We start from the raw sequence: 16,558 nt of genomic DNA on the forward strand, positions 1-16,558 counted from the left end.
CAGTGCCTGGCTCACAGTGAGTACTCAATAAAGGTTACCATTATTTACTTATTTGGAGTTTAGTTATTTAACACATACTTACTTTGAGTTTACCATGTGCCAGGCTGGGTTCTAAGTGCTTGACAGATATTAACTCATTTATTGTTATCATCCCCATTTTATGGATGAGAAAACCTAAGTCCAAGAGAGGTAGATAACCAGCCCAGTGTCCCCCAGCTGGTGTGTGGTACGGCTGATGTCTGAGCCCTGCAGGCGGGTTCCCGACCATGTCAGTAGCCCCAGTGCTGCTGCCTCTCCATGCGATTGTGTCGTGTAATAATAAACCAGCCCCTCTGCATCCATTCTCCCTCAGAGCCTCCCTACAGCCTCCGGAGGGCGACAGGCAGGGATGCTCCTGCCCATTTAATGGGTTGAGACACTGGAGGCCAGAGAGAGGCTTTCACAGCATCACACAGCAAAAGGGGGCAGAGCCTACTGGAGCCAGGTAGTGGGAGCTGGTGCTAATTAGGGGGGCCCTGGTCCCTCAAGGGGCCCTTCCTTCACCGGGAGGAGGGAGGTTGGTGGGAAGAGCCACAGCCATGACTCTGCCAGGGGCCTGGGGAAATATCGTCCAGGTGTGTCCTGAAGCAGGGAGGCTCCTGGTGTCTGGGGAAATAGCAAGGCCTCTTCACCCTACCAAGCCCCTCTGCTGGGCCCCTGGCAGAGATGGCCCTGAATAGCCAGGAGTGAAAGGGGAAGCAGACAGGGAGGGCCATCCCGCACCCCGCCCCCTGCTTTTGAAGTCACATCAGGGACCAACTCTAAGGTCAAGGGTTGGAAGGGGCTAAAAGAAGTAGGCGCTCCGAGGAAATCAACATGGAAGCAGAGATGTAGCTGCCAGGGAGTTCAGGAAAGCTGTGGGCTGATACCTAGGTGCTGTTATTTCTCTTTTCTTTATGTTTTAAATGATGGTGATATATACATACCAAAGTTTACCATTTTAACCATTTTTAAGTATAAAATTCCATGGCATGATGTACATGCCCATTGTGCAGCCGTCTGTGTTAGTCCACTCTCACACTGCTATAACAACATACATACCTGAGACTGGGTAATTTATAAAGGAAAGAGGTTTAATTGACTCACAGTTCCACATGGCTGGGGAGCCTCAGGAAACTTACAATCGTGACGGAAGGTGAAGGGGAAGCTGGCACCTTCTTCGCAGGGCTGCAGGAGAGAGATAACTCACAGGGGAAACTGCCGCTTTTCAACCATCAGATCTCATGAGAACTCCCTTAGTAACATGAGAACGCCCTGGGGGAAACCGCCCCCATGATTCAATCACCTCTCACCAGGCCCCTCCCTCCACACGAGGGGATTACAATTCGAGGTGAGATTTGGGTGGGGACACAGAGCCAAACCATATCACCATCACTGCCAAGATTTTTACATTTTGACTTCACAGTAGCCTACTCTATTCTTTAATGTTTTTATTTACATATGTCAATGAAGAGCCTATGTTCAGACTGAAATATATTTGACAAAACAGGAACATACATGTAGGAGACTAACACCTGGCTGGGCCCTTGTCAAGCACTGCTCTGAGGCATTTTATATGAATGAACAACTCCTTGATAAGGTAGGTGCCATCATGGACCCCGGTTTACAGCTTAGGAAACTGAGGCACAGAGAGGTTTAGGAAAGCTACTCAAATGCTTGCCTTGGCCCACTGGTTGCTGCCATTTGTTGAGAACTTTACCATGGGCCAGGGCTACACGCTCTTTTTTTTATTATTGGGGGTGGTGGTGGAGGTAGGGGGACAGAGTTTCGCTCTTGTTGCCTAGGCTGGAGTGCAGTGATGCAATCTTGGCTCACCACAACCTCTGCCTCCCAGGTTCAAGCGATTCTCCTGCCTCAGCCTCCCAAGTAACTGGGATTACAGGCATGCACCACCATGCCCAGCTCATTTTGTATTTTTAGTAGAGACGAGGCTTCTCCATGTTGGTCAGGCTAGTCTCGAACTCCCAACCTCAGGGGATCCTCCCGCCTCGGCCTCCCAAAGTGCTGGAATTACAGGCATAAGCCACTGCACCTGGACCAAGGGCTACATGCTCTGCTCCTTGCTCATCTCATAGCAACCTGGCGATGTGGTACCGAGACTTAGAGAAGGGAAGTGAGTCTGGATTTGGATCCACGTTTCTCTGACTCTAAAGCCCGTATCTTAAGCACATGTACTGGGCTGCGAAGCTGTTATGGGACAGCAGACACAATAGGTGGGTTTTGTTTCAGCTGTGGAGCACCACGAGAAGGAGGACGGAGAGGATTGGGACTCCCGGTTCTGGAGTGCTGGCCTCAGAGCATGCAATTTATATATTGAGAAGTAGACTTAAGAAAGCCAGCCTAGGAGCAGAGCCACAGCGGCTACCAGGTTGGGGGGTGGTTGAGTGCTCATGGAGCTCTTGGAGTTTGGACAGGAGTTCCTGCTGCTTATTAATCGCGTGACCTCAGAAAACTGACGCCGCTGCTCTGCCGAGTGTCCTGGCCACACTCACAAAGTGGAGATAATCCTCCGCACCCCCAGGTGGTTGTGAGGGGTAAACTGAGCAATAGTTGTGAGTCACAGAGCTGGGCTGTACAGCAGTAGTTCTCAAAGAGTGGCCTCTGGGCCAGAGGCTTCCTAGTCACCTGGAACTTGGTTGGAAGTGCACACTCTCAGCTCTCAACCACGCTGCTGAATCAGAAACTCTAGGGTGGGGCCCAACAATGGGGGTTGGTTTGTTTGTTTTTTGTAGAGACAGAATCACTGTGTTGCCCAGGCTAGTCTGGAACTCCTGGCCCTAAGCGATCCTCCCACCTCAGCCTCCTAAAGTACTGGGTCACAAGCGTGAGCCACCATCTGGGTTTGTTTTTTTCCAGCCCTCCAGGTGACTCTGAGCACCCTCAGATGCTCTGCTGTGACACAGCAGGCAAACACATGTAAATGCGATGGGGCCACCTGTCCTCACAGCCAGTCTTGAGGGCAGAAGTGCCTTTCCCGCAGGGGCACTGACATCTTTCCTGCACTCTTTTCATCCTCATAAACCCAGACTGCTGGCACTGGAAATCTGAGAAGGGCAATCAGTCTGGCCTCCTGCCTTTCTGGCCTGCAGGCCCAGCCTGAACAAACAATTTAGGTGGAGGTCCTGGAGGCTGGAGGCAGAGAGGAGGTACCTGGCCATCCTCTCCTGCCAGCTGTTGCAGACTCTGCCTGGGGAACCGATTACGGGTGAGCAGAGGCATTTATCTCCATGTTAACAAGCAGGTGAGAGAGTAACTTCCCATCCCCTTCCCGCTGTGGGGCCGAGCTTGGAAGTGGGGCATGGGGTCGAGCTCAGAAGTGGGGTGTGGGGTTGAGCTTAGAAGTGCAGTGTGGGACTGCCAGTATCTGCAGGAGCAGGCAGGCCCTCAGTCGTATCTGGGGACTCTTGTCACAGGGCAGTCACACCCTTTTCCTCCTGAGTCCAAGCACAGAAGGCCTGAGAATTCTGCCCCTCCTCCTCATGGGGTTCCGCAACCCCTCCAGCCCACTGGAGCTGGACATAAAATGAAACCCACTAATTTCTTCCTTAGATACCAGCCCAAAGTTGAGGAAAGAAAATCGTTTCCCAAGCTCAATGTCCTAACTTCCTAATTGCAGGGGTTAAGTCAACTTCAGCTCTGACCATGTCACTCCCCCAGTTACAAACTTCGATGCCTCCCCACTGTCTCAGGCGCCACCTCCTCAGCACTGCGCCCCAGCCTCTTTCCCAGCGGCAGCCCCATTACTGGCCTGCGTTTGCTCAGACCCAGCCTCCCCACCCCAGCGCAGCAAGCTCCTGGCTCCATCTCTGCACACCACAGCCAGGCGTGACCTAGCACAGCGCCTTCTACCCCGGTGCCTCCCCTTCCCTCCTCTGCTGGGCTTGCTCTACTTGACCTTGAAGGCTTAGCTCAGTCGTGTCCTCCCGGGGACCCTCCCTAACTCCCCAGATTTCCATCTCCCTGCTGCAACTTGCAGCGCTGGCTTTAGCCCCGGTGATCCTGAATTGAGCTTGCTGATTACGTGGGGGCCTCCCCCATCCTCTGTGCTCCCCCATAACTGACGCTGTCTGGGTCTGTCCATGCATCTCCCCTACAGTGCCCAGCATGGCATCAAGCTCAGAATGGGCATTGATGATGTCGGCTGAACTGACTCTGGGCCCAGGTCCCTGAGGCAGGCAGAGTGAGGGCTGATTAGTGGGTCCGTGCTGAGAACAGAATGCAGGACCCCTGGTTGTATGCCCACCCCAGGACCAGAGTTACCGAGCTTCAGCCCTGCCTCGGGCTGACTGTGGGACCCGAAGCAAGGCGCTCTTCCTCTCTGAGCCTCAGTGTCCCTCTCTGTCCAAAGACAGGTCCGAAAGCTCTGTGCCAGAAAGTGGACAGTGAGCAGGAAGTGGAGCCATCAGATTTTCAGCCTCCTGGAGGTGTCTTGGAAAATCCCCAGTGACCCTTGTTGCTTGAAACTCCCAGATAAGGAGATTGTGGGGCAATAAACCTGTGTGGAGTTTTGGTCAGGGCTTGATTTGGGGGATTAAACAGAAAGAAGCTCTGCTCTGTCTCCAGAAGGTCCAGGCAGGACAAGACCTTCTCAGGACAGCTGACGGCTGGACAGCTCTGTTGCCCTTGTGGTCCCGCGTGTGTCTGGCGTGTACAGGCTGCAGCGCCCTCCGCAGACTGTCCTAACAGGTGGGCAGGGCAGGGCTGCTACTATTATATGGATAGAAACAGAAAGCGAGAGAAGGGATGAGATTTGCCCAAGGTCATGGAGCGAATTGGTGTCAGAATTAGGATTCTCCGCTGGGCTCGGTGGCTCACACCTGTAATCTCAGCACTTTGGAATGCCAAGGTGGGCGGATCACCTGAGGTCAGGAGTTCAAGATCAGCTTGGCCAACATGGTGAAGCCCCTTTGCTCTACTAAAAATACAAAAATTAGCCAGGCATGGTGGTGCACACCTATAATCCCGCTACTTGGGAGGCTGAGGCAGGAAAATCACTTGAACCCCGGAGGCAGAGGTTGCATTGAGCCAAGATCAAGCCATTGCACTCCAGCCTGGTGACAGAGCGAGACTCCATTTCAAAACAACAACAACAACAACAATGAAAGAATTAGGATTCTCCAGCCTGACCAGCACACCTGCTATGACAGTGATAGGCCCAGCCCCTTGGCTCCTAGTGCCCCAAGGAGGGATTGGAAAGAAGCTGCTGGTGTGAGTGAAAGCTCAAGCCAGGAGTCAGGTTGGCCTCCCCCTGGGTACCCACAGGGCTGTAGGTGGGCACAGCAGAAGGGGAGAACCATCTAGGGTTGACAGTCCTATGGGTGTGTTGGTGGGGGAGGAAGGAAGAGAAGGAAAAAACGCAATGGGCAGGAAAGGAGGCGAGGAGGGGCACTTCCATGAGATGAGCTCCTACTTTGTGCCAGACACATGCAAGGTCTTTTACGTACATGATCTCATTTAATCTTCTAGATTCTATGAGAAAAATATGAGGATACTCTAGTGCTACGGCATAGAGACAACAAGGGGTCCAGGGCTTGAATCTGGTGCCTTCTTTTTCCCTGCCTTTGGCTACCTCCCCAAATGTCAGGATAGGACCGCATGGGATGGAGAGACTGCTCAGTCTGAGAGCTGGGGAGGCTCCCTGGAGGTGGTTCTGTTGGAGCTGGGCCAGGAAGGTGGGGTGACAGGAAGGGGCTTTCTAAGAGCCCTGCTAAGAGCCACCCAGCGACTTACCTGGGCTGGCTTAGTTCTAGGTGGAGGGAGGGGGTGTGAGCAAAGATGGATTATCTGGGAAAATGATGCTTCTTTATTTTCTTTTTGCTTCTCCCCTTCTCTTGTGAAAACCATGATGCTTTGAGGGGAGAGCAGACAGACCAGTTTGTCTCAGAGAACAGGTCTGGGGAGATGAGAAGGAGGTCAGAGACTCGGGGAATGTAGGGACCTCAAAACCCAAGTCCAGCAGAGGACTTTATCCTGAGGACAGAGGTGACCCGGGGTGGGTTTTAAGGGAAAGTGCAGGCCCAGAGTTGGGGGTGGAATAAGTGAGGCCTGAGTCCCCAAGAAAGAAGGCTGCTCAGGCCTTGGCATGGCCTGGGAGAGGGGTAGAGAGCAGGTGGGGGCCGTGGGGGCAGGGCTGGGGAGGAGGCAGGGCAGGAGGAGGTGGCTCTGGGCAGTGTCAGATGTGGGAAGAAGGCACTCCCTCAGGCCTAATCTCATCAGGAAGAAAGAGGCCTTGTCTTGGTTTGCTCTCTGACTCAATCTGTACTTCCTGTGGGCCTGCAGAGAGGCATCTGTGCTGGACCAGAAGGATGGGCGGCACGGGGGTGGGGAAGGCGGAGACCTGAGGACAGGACTGTTTGCATTTGCTGGCTACAGACAGCTTCTGCCTCACGTGATGGTGGATCCCCAAAGGAGGGTCCCTGGATGGCTGCGCTCCTGCTTCCCTGCCTGGGCTGTGCTGATGGAGAAAAAGCAAAGGGCTCCTTCCCCCGCCCCTTCACCCCCTCCCAGGCCCCTCAGCACTAGGGCAGGGCGGGGCCTTCTGGCCTCCACCCGGGAAAGCCCAGCCCAGAGAGATGCACAAATGCACTCTCTTGGATTCTTTTTGATCAGTCGGAATTGTCAGCGAGCCTTCTGCATGTGTGTGTCTGTTCCCCCCTCATCATGGTGTGCACCAGGAGTTGGAACTCTCCTGAGCCACTCAGCCCCTGGCAGGCTGCTTTATGCTTTCTGGTTTGGGGTTTTTACTTAGATCCCCAAAATGCTGGGCCCCCGGCACGTACCTGTTATGTGTTAAATCACATCTCAGTATCCTGTGCACATTGGGACCACAACAATCTTACTAGCCAATGTCTTTTGAACACTAAGTATGCACCAAGTGTCACTCTGCATGCTGCGCGTCTCACCTTATGTAAGTGTCCAGGAACCCCTGAGAGAGAGTGTGGACCTGTGACTGAACAGCCTGGCTTCAGATTCCAGCCCAGCCACTAACTAACTATGTGATCTTAGGCAAGTTATCTAACCTATCTGTGCCCTGTTTCCTCATCTTAAAAATGGGGCTACGACAGTACATGCATGAGGGTTGAGTTAGTATGTGGAACATACTTAACACCTAATCAGCAATATAGGTGTTAGCTATTATGTGTATTTGTAGTGCCTGGTTTTCCTGGTGAGGAAATAGACACATTAAGTAACTTGCCCAGAGTGGCAGATAGGAAATGATAGAGCAGCACTGTCCAACAGAACTTTGTTCACAGATGGGTGTGTTCTTTAATTACAGTGTTCATTGGGTGTTGCTTATATGGTTTCATCTGTGATTATTAAGCACATGTGGCTTTTGAGCTCTTGAAATATTGCTAGTGTGACTAAGGAGCTGGATTTTACACTTTATTTAATTTTAACTCTAATTTAGAAGCCTTGTGGGACTAGAGGTTCTGTGTTGGACAGGGCCATTTAGAGTCAAGATTAGAACTCTGACAGTCAAGCTCCGGGGCCTGGGCCACTTTTGTGCTCTCCTGCTTCTTTCTTGCTTAAATGTTTTACAGTGGAAATGTAAAGACACACACAAAATTAAAGAGAAGATTCAAATAAATCCTCTTGTACCCTCACCCACTTTCAGTAGCCATCAGCAGCCTGTTTCATCTCTACTTGCTTATTCCCTCCTCCTCTGTCCAACAACCCCAAGTTATTTTAAGATAAATCCCAGATGTTATGTCATTTCATCTGAATAGTAGGTATATGTCTCTAAAAGATAAAGACTGTTGTCTAATATAAGCACAGTATTATTACCACGCCTAATGACAACAATTCTTTAATACTGTCAGGTGCCCACTCCGCTTTCCCTGATTGCTTCCTGATGCCTTTTTGCAGTTGGTTTGTGTGAATCTGTATCCACTCAGGATCCGCACATTGCACTTCCTGCTATGCCTCTGATCTCTTAAGTCTCTTCTGAACTATAATGACCCTTGTCCCTTTTTCCTTGTCATCTTTAAAGAAACCAGATCTTTTAAAAATATATATATGTATATTTCGTTGTGCTAAAATACCCATAGTATAGTATTTGCCATCTAAATCATTCTTAAGTGTACAGTTCAGTGTATTAAGTACACTCATACTGCTGTGCAGCCACCACCACCATCCATCTCTAGAACTCTTTTTATCTTGGAAAACTGAAGCTCTATATCCATTAAACAATAACTTTTCATTCCTCCCTACCCTCAGCCCCTGGCAGCCACCATTCTACTTTCTGTCCCTGGGATTTTTGCCTACTCCAAGTAACTCATATAAATGGAATCACACACTGTCTTTTTGTAACTGGCTTATTTCACTTAGCATAATGCCCTCAAAATTCATCCATGTTATAGCATGTGTCAGGATTTTCTTCCTTTTTCTTTTCTTTTCTTTCTTTCTTTCCTTTTTTTTTTCTTTGAAACGGGATCTTGCTCTATCACCCAGACTGTAGTGCAGTGGTTTAATCATAGCTTACTGCAGTCTCTAACGCCTGAGCTCAAGTGGTCCTCCCACCTTGGCCTCCTGAGTAGCTGGGACTACAGGTGTGTGCCACCATGCCCAGCCAATTTTTTTTTTATTATTATTTTTAGTAGAGATGAGGTCTTGCTGTGTCACCCAGGCTGGTCTTGAACTCCTGAACCCAAGCGATCCACCTCATCCTCCCAAAGTAGAATTTTCTTCCTTTTGAAGGTTGAATAATATTTCATGGTATGAATATACCACATTTTACTGATCCGTTCATCTGTGGACGGACACTTGGGTTGATTCCACATTTAAGCTATTGTGAATAATGCCGCTATGAACACGAGTGTGCAAATATCTCTTCCAGACCCTGCTTTCGTTTCTTTAAGGGTGTATGTTCCAGAAGTGGAGTCGCTGAATCATACGATCGTTCTATTTTTAAATTTTTGATGAACTGCCATACTATTTTTCATAGCAACTGCACCATTTTACCTACCAACAGTGCACTAAATCGGATTGTTTCAAATCAAATTGTTTGCTTGCTTGTTGTTGAGTTGTTGGACTTCTTTATATATTCTCAATAGTAACACCCTATCAGATAGATCTGCAAATATTTTCTCTCATTCCATACGTTGCCTTTTCACTCTGTTGCTAGTGATACAAATACAAACAAGTTGTTAAATACAAACAAGTTGTTAATTTCCATGAATACAATTTGTCTATTTTTTTTCTTTTGTTGCCTGTTCCTGGTGTCATAACCAAGGAATCATTGCCAAGCCCAATGTTGTAAAGGTTTTGCCCTTTGTTTTCTTCTAAGGTTTTTTGTAGTTTTAGCTCTTCTGTTTAGGTCTTTGATGCTTTTTGAGTTGATGTTAAAAACCAGAAAATTTAGCATGTAGGATTTCCTGTGTTTTTTTCCTGATTGCATCTGTGTGGCTGTTGAACATGTTTCTCCACACTCTGTGTGTGTAGTTACATACAAAGACTCGGTCAATATTGGGTCTCATTTTTTGGCGAGGCCACTTTATAAGTAGTGTTTCCTGTTGCTTCATATTAGCAGCACATAATGTCTGGTTATCTCTTTTAGTGATGCTAAGATTGGTCAGTGGGTTCAGGTGTTGCCAAACCATCCATTACACCACTGAGTCTCAAACTTGAAGCTGGGGGGCTGGTTAAAGCAGAGTGGTGAGCCCCGCCCCCAGAATGCCTGATTCAGTAGGTCTGGGATAGGAGGCTTGAGAATCTGCAACTCTAAAAAGTTCCCTAGTGATATAGTTAATGGGGGACTGCACTTTGAGAACTACTGTATCACATCCATGATGTGTTTCTGTTATCCTTGCTCCTAACATGCACTGGAATCACATGGGAAGCTTAAGCAGTGCTGGCATCTGGGTTCCCCACCCAGTAGTCTGATTTAAGTGATTCTAATGTGCAAAGTTGCAAGCCCCTGCCCTGCATGTTAGCAGTCCCTCAAGGTCACACCATCTCATCTCTTCCTGCTCTTGGCCATTTTCCTAAGAGGTATGAACATGTGGAGAGCAGTGACTGAATTATTCATCTCTGACCCCTCCGAGGCCTGCTCCTGACATGGCTTGGCGCAGAGTAAGCACCAAGCCAGTATCGGATGAAGATTGGAGATTGAATGAAATCCTCTTCACCTCTCTTTATAAAGCTTCCTGGATTATTCTGCTTCGAAATTTCTATTCTCTGGTTCAGTATGTTGGGCTCTTTAAGAAATGGATTCTAGAGCCTCCTCTCTTGCAGGCAACTTGACAAAGTCAGGGCTGCTAGGGATTTACAATAGAATTGTTATGTGTAAGCGAGGCACAGTGGCTCATGCCTGTAATGCCAGCACTTTGGGAGGCTGAGGTGTGAGGATTGCCTGAGGCCAGATATTCAAGACCATCCTGGCAACAGAGTGAAACCCTGTCTTTACAAAAAAGTTAGCCAAGCATGGTGGTACATGCTTGTTCTTAGCTATTCAGGAGGCTGAAGTCATAGGATTGCGCGAGCCCAGGGGGTTGAGGCTGCAGTGAGCTGTGATCACACCTCTGCACTCCAGCCTGGGCAGCAAAGTGAGGCCCTACCTCAAAAAAAAAAAAAGAATTGTTACACACAGACCTTGGTGGTGGTGGTGGTGGGAGAGTGACCAACTTACCCCTGTTTGCCTAAGTGAGACTTCCCCCAGTTTAGCACTGTAAGTCCTGCATCCCTGGAACCCCTCCACAATCCCAGGCAAACCAAGACAGTTAGTTACCCTACTTCTGTGGAGAGTGGCAAGGACCCTTCTTGCTTTGAAGGAGGGAGGAAAAATTACCCTGTGGGGTGAGACTCTTAGGTCCTAGCACCCTGGATCCCGCTGTATCACTTCAGACCTTGTTGCTGGCCAGTGCAAGGCAAAAATTAAGACACCTTGTGCCAAGAGGTGGTGGTTTAAACCAGGGCCTGGCCTCAGATTCACAGAGGCCAGTTGTGAATAAAATCCTTACAAAGGAGAAGTAGCTGAGCCTTGTATTTGTTTTCTTCCTGCCTGGTGAGAAAGGAAGGTGCTGTGGGAAATGGTTACTCAGATGCCTAGGTTGGCAGCAGGGTGGTCTTACCCTCCATGGGCTTTGACTTCAGAGCCAGATATCCCTCCCGCAATGGGTGGATCAGAGACCCCATAAGGATTCTGGATGACAAAAAAGAGCTTTCCCAGCAAGTCTGGGGCCAAAGCCAGGATCAAGATGAACTGTGACGGATAATAGTGGGTCAGGGATTGGAGTCCAGGTGAGGGACCCCCATAATGAGATGTGGACTGTGTGAATTCTCAGCCTTCGTAGAGCACCTTCACATAGAGCAGTCTTTATCCTGATTAATGGTGACCTCTCTTCAATTTTTTGAAACAACTGGGTAACTTGTGGTTCTAATCTTCCCTAACTGTGGCTATGACATAAGTGTGGTGGTTCAGACCCTCTCACCAGGCACTTACAGGTGGCAGCTCACTGTGCCCACAAGTCAAATTTTAAGAGAGAGAAAAGATAAAACTTCAAATATTATATGTGAAACCACAAATTTACAAAGGGGAACTGGTAGCCAGCAATGCCTACCCATCCTGTTCAAAGACCAAATCAGGTCAAGCCACAAACAATACAATTAATGAATAATCTATTATAATGGTTTGCACCACACCCAGTTTGGGTTCAGTTTCAGCCACCCTGCAGCTAACCCTTGTCCTGCAATGAGTTTAGGGCTGGGCAAGGAAGAGGGGCCTTTGGAACAGGCAGGAAACTCTCTCTGTCTCTGTCTCTCTCTCTCTCTCTCTGTCTGTCTGTCTCTCTCTCTCTCTCTCTCACACACACACACACACACACACACACGCACACCCCACATGTATGTCACAGAGGAGCACATTGCATAGCAGGAAGCGGGGTCTCTGAACTAGTCCTCAGACTACTTCACACCTGCACTGCTCATCATAACTTGACTTCAGTCTAGTCACTTCCCTTGCACCTCAGTTTTCTCATCAGCAAATGGGGAAAATAATCCCCACCTACCTTGCAGGAGAGTTGTGAGCCACTGTCAGGCATTATGAAATAAACTCAAGGCCGGGCACAATGGCTCACGCCTGTAGTCTCAGCACTTTGGGAGGCAAAGGTGGGTGGATCACCTGAGGTCAGGAGTTTGAGACCAGCCTGGGCAACTTGGCAAAACCCTGTCTCGACTAAAAATACAAAAATTAGCCGGGCACAGTGGCACGTGCCTGTAATCCCAGCTACTCTGGAGGCTGAGGCAGGAGAACTGCTTGAACCCAGGAGGCGGAGGTTGCAGTGAGCCGAGATAGCACCACTTCACACTCCAGCCTAGGCAAACAGAGCCAGACTCCTTCTCAAAGAAAAAAAAAAGAAATAAACTCAGTGCGATGCAAAACCCAGAGATGACTAAATCCTTTTTAGGAGTGGGGAATTCACAGGCCTCGGAGCCTAATCCCATGGCATCAGGCCCACCAAGCCTGCATGGGATTGCAGCAGCAGAATGGATGCCATCTCCTGCCTTGTGCCCCAGCAGTCTGTCCCAGAGTGCCACACCTGAGAAGGCCTGCTGTGGCTTTGATGTGGGCCCAGCCAGATGGAATGGGGCAGGATAGGACGAGTGGCCTGGGATAGACCTGGCTTGAATAGGCTGTTCTGGCCCAGCCTGTGGGTGAAGGGCCCGCTACAGTACTTATTTGTGGGCAAGTGCCTGCTTGTAGGGAAAATGAAACTCCTGTTCTCTGAATTGCTGAATCATTAAAATCATGCATGCAGTGATACACGCATGCGCTCATGCACGTGTATATACACAGCCTCGGTTAAACATCCAAACGGATGCACGTGTGCATGCACACCCACAAGAGGACACAGGCACTCATGAACATCCTGATGAATGCAGTTCTTGTGCACACACAGTACGCACACAGGCCAGCACGCATGCACAAGCTTCACCCGTGCATATACGCATACACTTCCATACCACACGCAAAGGGAGAGGTAGCTGGCCTTGCTAGCGGCTGCCCCACCCCCTGCTTGTGTAATTTCCCTTCATGGCAGCAGGTCTGGAAGAATCTTAGCAGTGCAAATAAGAGTTAGGGTGGGGAGAGGATTGGGGGGCGGGCAGAAGGGCATTGATGTTCACGCTCCTTTGCTGTCAGCTGGCTTCATTCATGGGGAAGTGGGGCGCCTTTCCAGAGGGGTCTAGCTAGCTTCCTGGGCCTCCTTTTCCTTCTCTGTAGAGTGGGGGTGGTCGTGATCATGACAGTTCCTCTTAGGGGCAGAGGTGAGATCCAGGGCTGTGATGGGTCTGAAAGAGCTATTATCATCATGGGTATTGTCTGTGAGGACCTGGAGCTGCAGGCTCAAAAGCTGCAGGCTTGCTACAGCTGAGTTCAGCCCCCAGGCCTGCTGTTCACTAGCTGTGTGACCGGGTTACTGGCCTCAACACCTACATCTGAACCGGGGAGCAAGGTAGCACCCACTTGCTCTATTCATGCATGGAAAGCATTTGGAATGGCACCTGGCAGTTTGTAAGCACTCAAAAACCGTGACTTCTTATTGCCACAGAGGTGACTGTGAGCTTGGGAGGTGTTGCCCAGGCCTTTCACGGCCTCCTCACTCCTCCTGGATGGGGAGTGGCTCTCAGGAGTTGGGCCAGACCCCAGGTACCCCCTACAGGTGCACAGACGGGCTGTAGAGGGAGAGAGCTCAGAGGGTCCAGAGGGGCCAGGGCTGTTGTTAATATAAGGTCGTGTCGATTTCAGCGACTACCCCAGGCCCACCAGGTGCACTCAGGCACCACATTTGGTTGATCCCACCTCCTTGGTATTTCAGTAACATCCTCTCCCCACCATCCTGCCCACGTCACTGCCCTACTTCAGCCCAGGTGACCATTGCCTCTCACCTGCTCTAACCTTTCCTCTGCTCAGTAGTCAGAGGAAAATCTGAAAATTAAATCTGTTCCTCTATCTCCCCTGCTTTATTTATTATAATTATTATTAATTATATTTGAGACAGAGTGTCACTCTGTTCCCTAGGATGGAGTGCAGTGGTGCTCACTGCAACCTCTGCCTCCCAGGTTCAAGTGATTCTCCTGCCTCAGCCTCCAAAGTAGCTGGGACTACAGGCACACACCGCCACACCCAGCCAATTTTTGTATTTTCAGTAGAGACGGGGTTTCACCATGTTGGCCAGGCTGGTCTCAAACTCCTGCCCTCAAGTGATCCACCTGCCTCAGCCTCCCGAAGTGCCGGAATTACAGGTGTGAGCCAACACACCCAGCCTCTCCCCTGCTTTAATTTCTCCAGTAGCTCCCCACTGCCGCCAGAGTTTGGGTACCTGAGACAATCTGGGTCCTGTCTCCTTCTCTGTGACCATACCAAGCGCAGGCAGCCACTTGCCATCTCCATGGGCCAGACTTGCATAGGCTGTATGAGTCAGAGTGGGTCGCTGTGCTCCATGACAAAGAACCCCTTATCTCACGGTTCACTCTCTAAGTGTATTTCTCTGTTGCACTGTAAGTCAGTAGAAGAAAGTGCTCTGCTACACACGCTTCCTGAGGGACCAACCACCTTATGGCTGCACCATCTGAAACATGCACCCTTCTCATCCCTTCGGCCAAGGACGAGAGTCCAGTGGGATGTCTGGTGAGCATCACCAGTGCCACAGACAGGTGCACTCCCGCCACCCCCAGCCATTGCTCAAGGTGAGGCAGGGGTGGGGGGCCTGGAGCGGAGCCTGCTGACTTGCTCCTCTCTTTCCCACCCCCAGCCTAGGCCCAAGGCGGCTCCTCCACTGCCACCAAGTTGCCAAGACCCTAGGGAGGTCATTTGTCCTTGTTGTTCCTTTCCAAGGGGACCCCCAGTACCCATTTCTCTCAAAACTCACTATAGAGAAAAGATGTGCTGCTCCTTAGCAGCTTGTGGCTTTTATCTTATGGACATCAAATAAATCCCTTTCTGATTCTGTTTTCCTTGTTGAATTGGCCACTAGGAAGCTCAGACCCAAATCTAAGGTCTACCTCCTCTGTGTGGTGGACCTGGCAGCACACCTAGCTTAACTCCTCCTGCATTTCAGGTGATCTCTTTTTACCTGCGTTTTCCTTGTGTCCCTATTTTTCCTCTTGTAGCTTTTTCATTTCCTTCTATCTTGTATTCTATTTCTGTGAGTCTTCTTAAATCCTTTCTGGAATCACATGGGCATTAATTAGTCAGTCCATCCCTACATTCTGTGCAGCTTCCTGTAGCTCTGGCAAGAGCAGCCCCGGTTTAGGGCAAAGCTCCCGAAAGGAGAGTTGGAATTTCTGAGCTTTACGGGATACACAAGCCCCTGCAAGGTTGACCTGCTACCTGGTTCTGTCTAAAGGGCTTGCCTCAGGGGTCAGGCCCTGATCGCTGTGACCTGCCTGAGGCCACACAGTGTAATCTCGTGCTGAGGACCTGAGCGCAGAGAAGAGCCTCATGGGTCAGCTGTGTGGGCGGGGTAACCACCTTCTTTGTCTCGACCAGTGTAGGCCCAGCCAAACCTGCCTTCCCACAAATAGGGAAGGTGGGGGCCCAAGGAGGGTAGACACTGTGCTGGATACACCTGGAGCAGAGCCTTCTCCGAGGAAGCTCCAAGCCAGCAGAGAAAATGAGAACTGACCCTGAACCCCAAATCAGGGTAGACAGTGTCAAGGGCTAAGGGCAAGGGGAGAGATGGCTGTCAGGGAACAGAGGAGAGCAAGATCTCTGCTACTTGGGGTATCAAGGAGGACTCTCTGGAGGAAGTGGCTTGGGAGCTAGGGAAGGGGTGGATTGGGATTTGTGGAGATGGGAACAGGAGGTAGGGGGATTGGGAAGGCAAGCCAAGCAGCAGGAGAGGGAAGGGCAAAGAGCCAGAGGGCTGGAGATGCAAGAGCAGGTGCTGAGGAAGGTGGAAGGTGCTGTTTAGAAGAGCTAGAATAAATGAATCTTGGAATATGGAATGAGACCCCAGCCAGAGGTCTTGAATGCCAGGCCAAAGGATTTGGCCTTGATTCTGTAGGGAAGCAATGAATGGGGAGCATCAGCGGGTGATATGAGGCCAGGGGCAGTGGCTCACGCCTTTAATCCCAACCTTTGAGAGGCAGCTATAGGAGAATTGCTTGAGATCAGGAGGTTGAGACCAGCCTGGGCAACATGGCAAGAAAAAAAAAATTTTTTTTTCATTAGCCAGGTATGGTGGCATGTACCTGTAGTCCTAGCTGCTTGGGAGGCTGAGGCAGGAGGATCCTTGAGGTCAGGAGTTTCAGACTGCAGTGAGCTATGATCACACCACTGCTCTCCAGCCTGGGTGACAGAGCGAGATCCTTCCTCAAAAATAATAATAAATCAAGGGTGATATGAGGTGGGGGTGGGGTGGGCAGGGCTTGGTATTCAGAAGGGTCCCTCTGGCCAAGAGGAGGCCCCCTGGGGTTATGGGTACGGGCTTGGCCACGGAAGAGGCCTAGACCCTCTCACAGGCCGCTCGTGATCTGGCTCTCCTCGCCCCTGTCTTTTATTCTTTTCATTCACATTACC

General features: G+C 50.2%; 1 protein-coding gene across 2 annotated transcripts in view; it reads left to right on the plus strand.

Moving 5' to 3' along the window:
• The window catches only part of CORO2A (coronin 2A), a 67,714-nt gene that overhangs the window by 17,945 nt on the left and 33,211 nt on the right, over positions 1 to 16,558 (plus strand). Inside the window, exon 1 of one of the 2 annotated variants that reach the window (XM_023202938.3) lies at positions 3,042 to 3,280. The exons of the other annotated variant lie outside the window; for it this stretch is intronic. The gene's annotated coding sequence lies outside the window, so the exon portion shown is untranslated. Of the gene's footprint in view, positions 1 to 3,041; positions 3,281 to 16,558 lie in introns of those variants that run through there. 2 annotated transcript variants of the gene reach the window in all.

This window comes from Piliocolobus tephrosceles, chromosome 14 (assembly GCF_002776525.5).
Source record: "Piliocolobus tephrosceles isolate RC106 chromosome 14, ASM277652v3, whole genome shotgun sequence".
NCBI lineage: Eukaryota > Metazoa > Chordata > Mammalia > Primates > Cercopithecidae > Piliocolobus > Piliocolobus tephrosceles.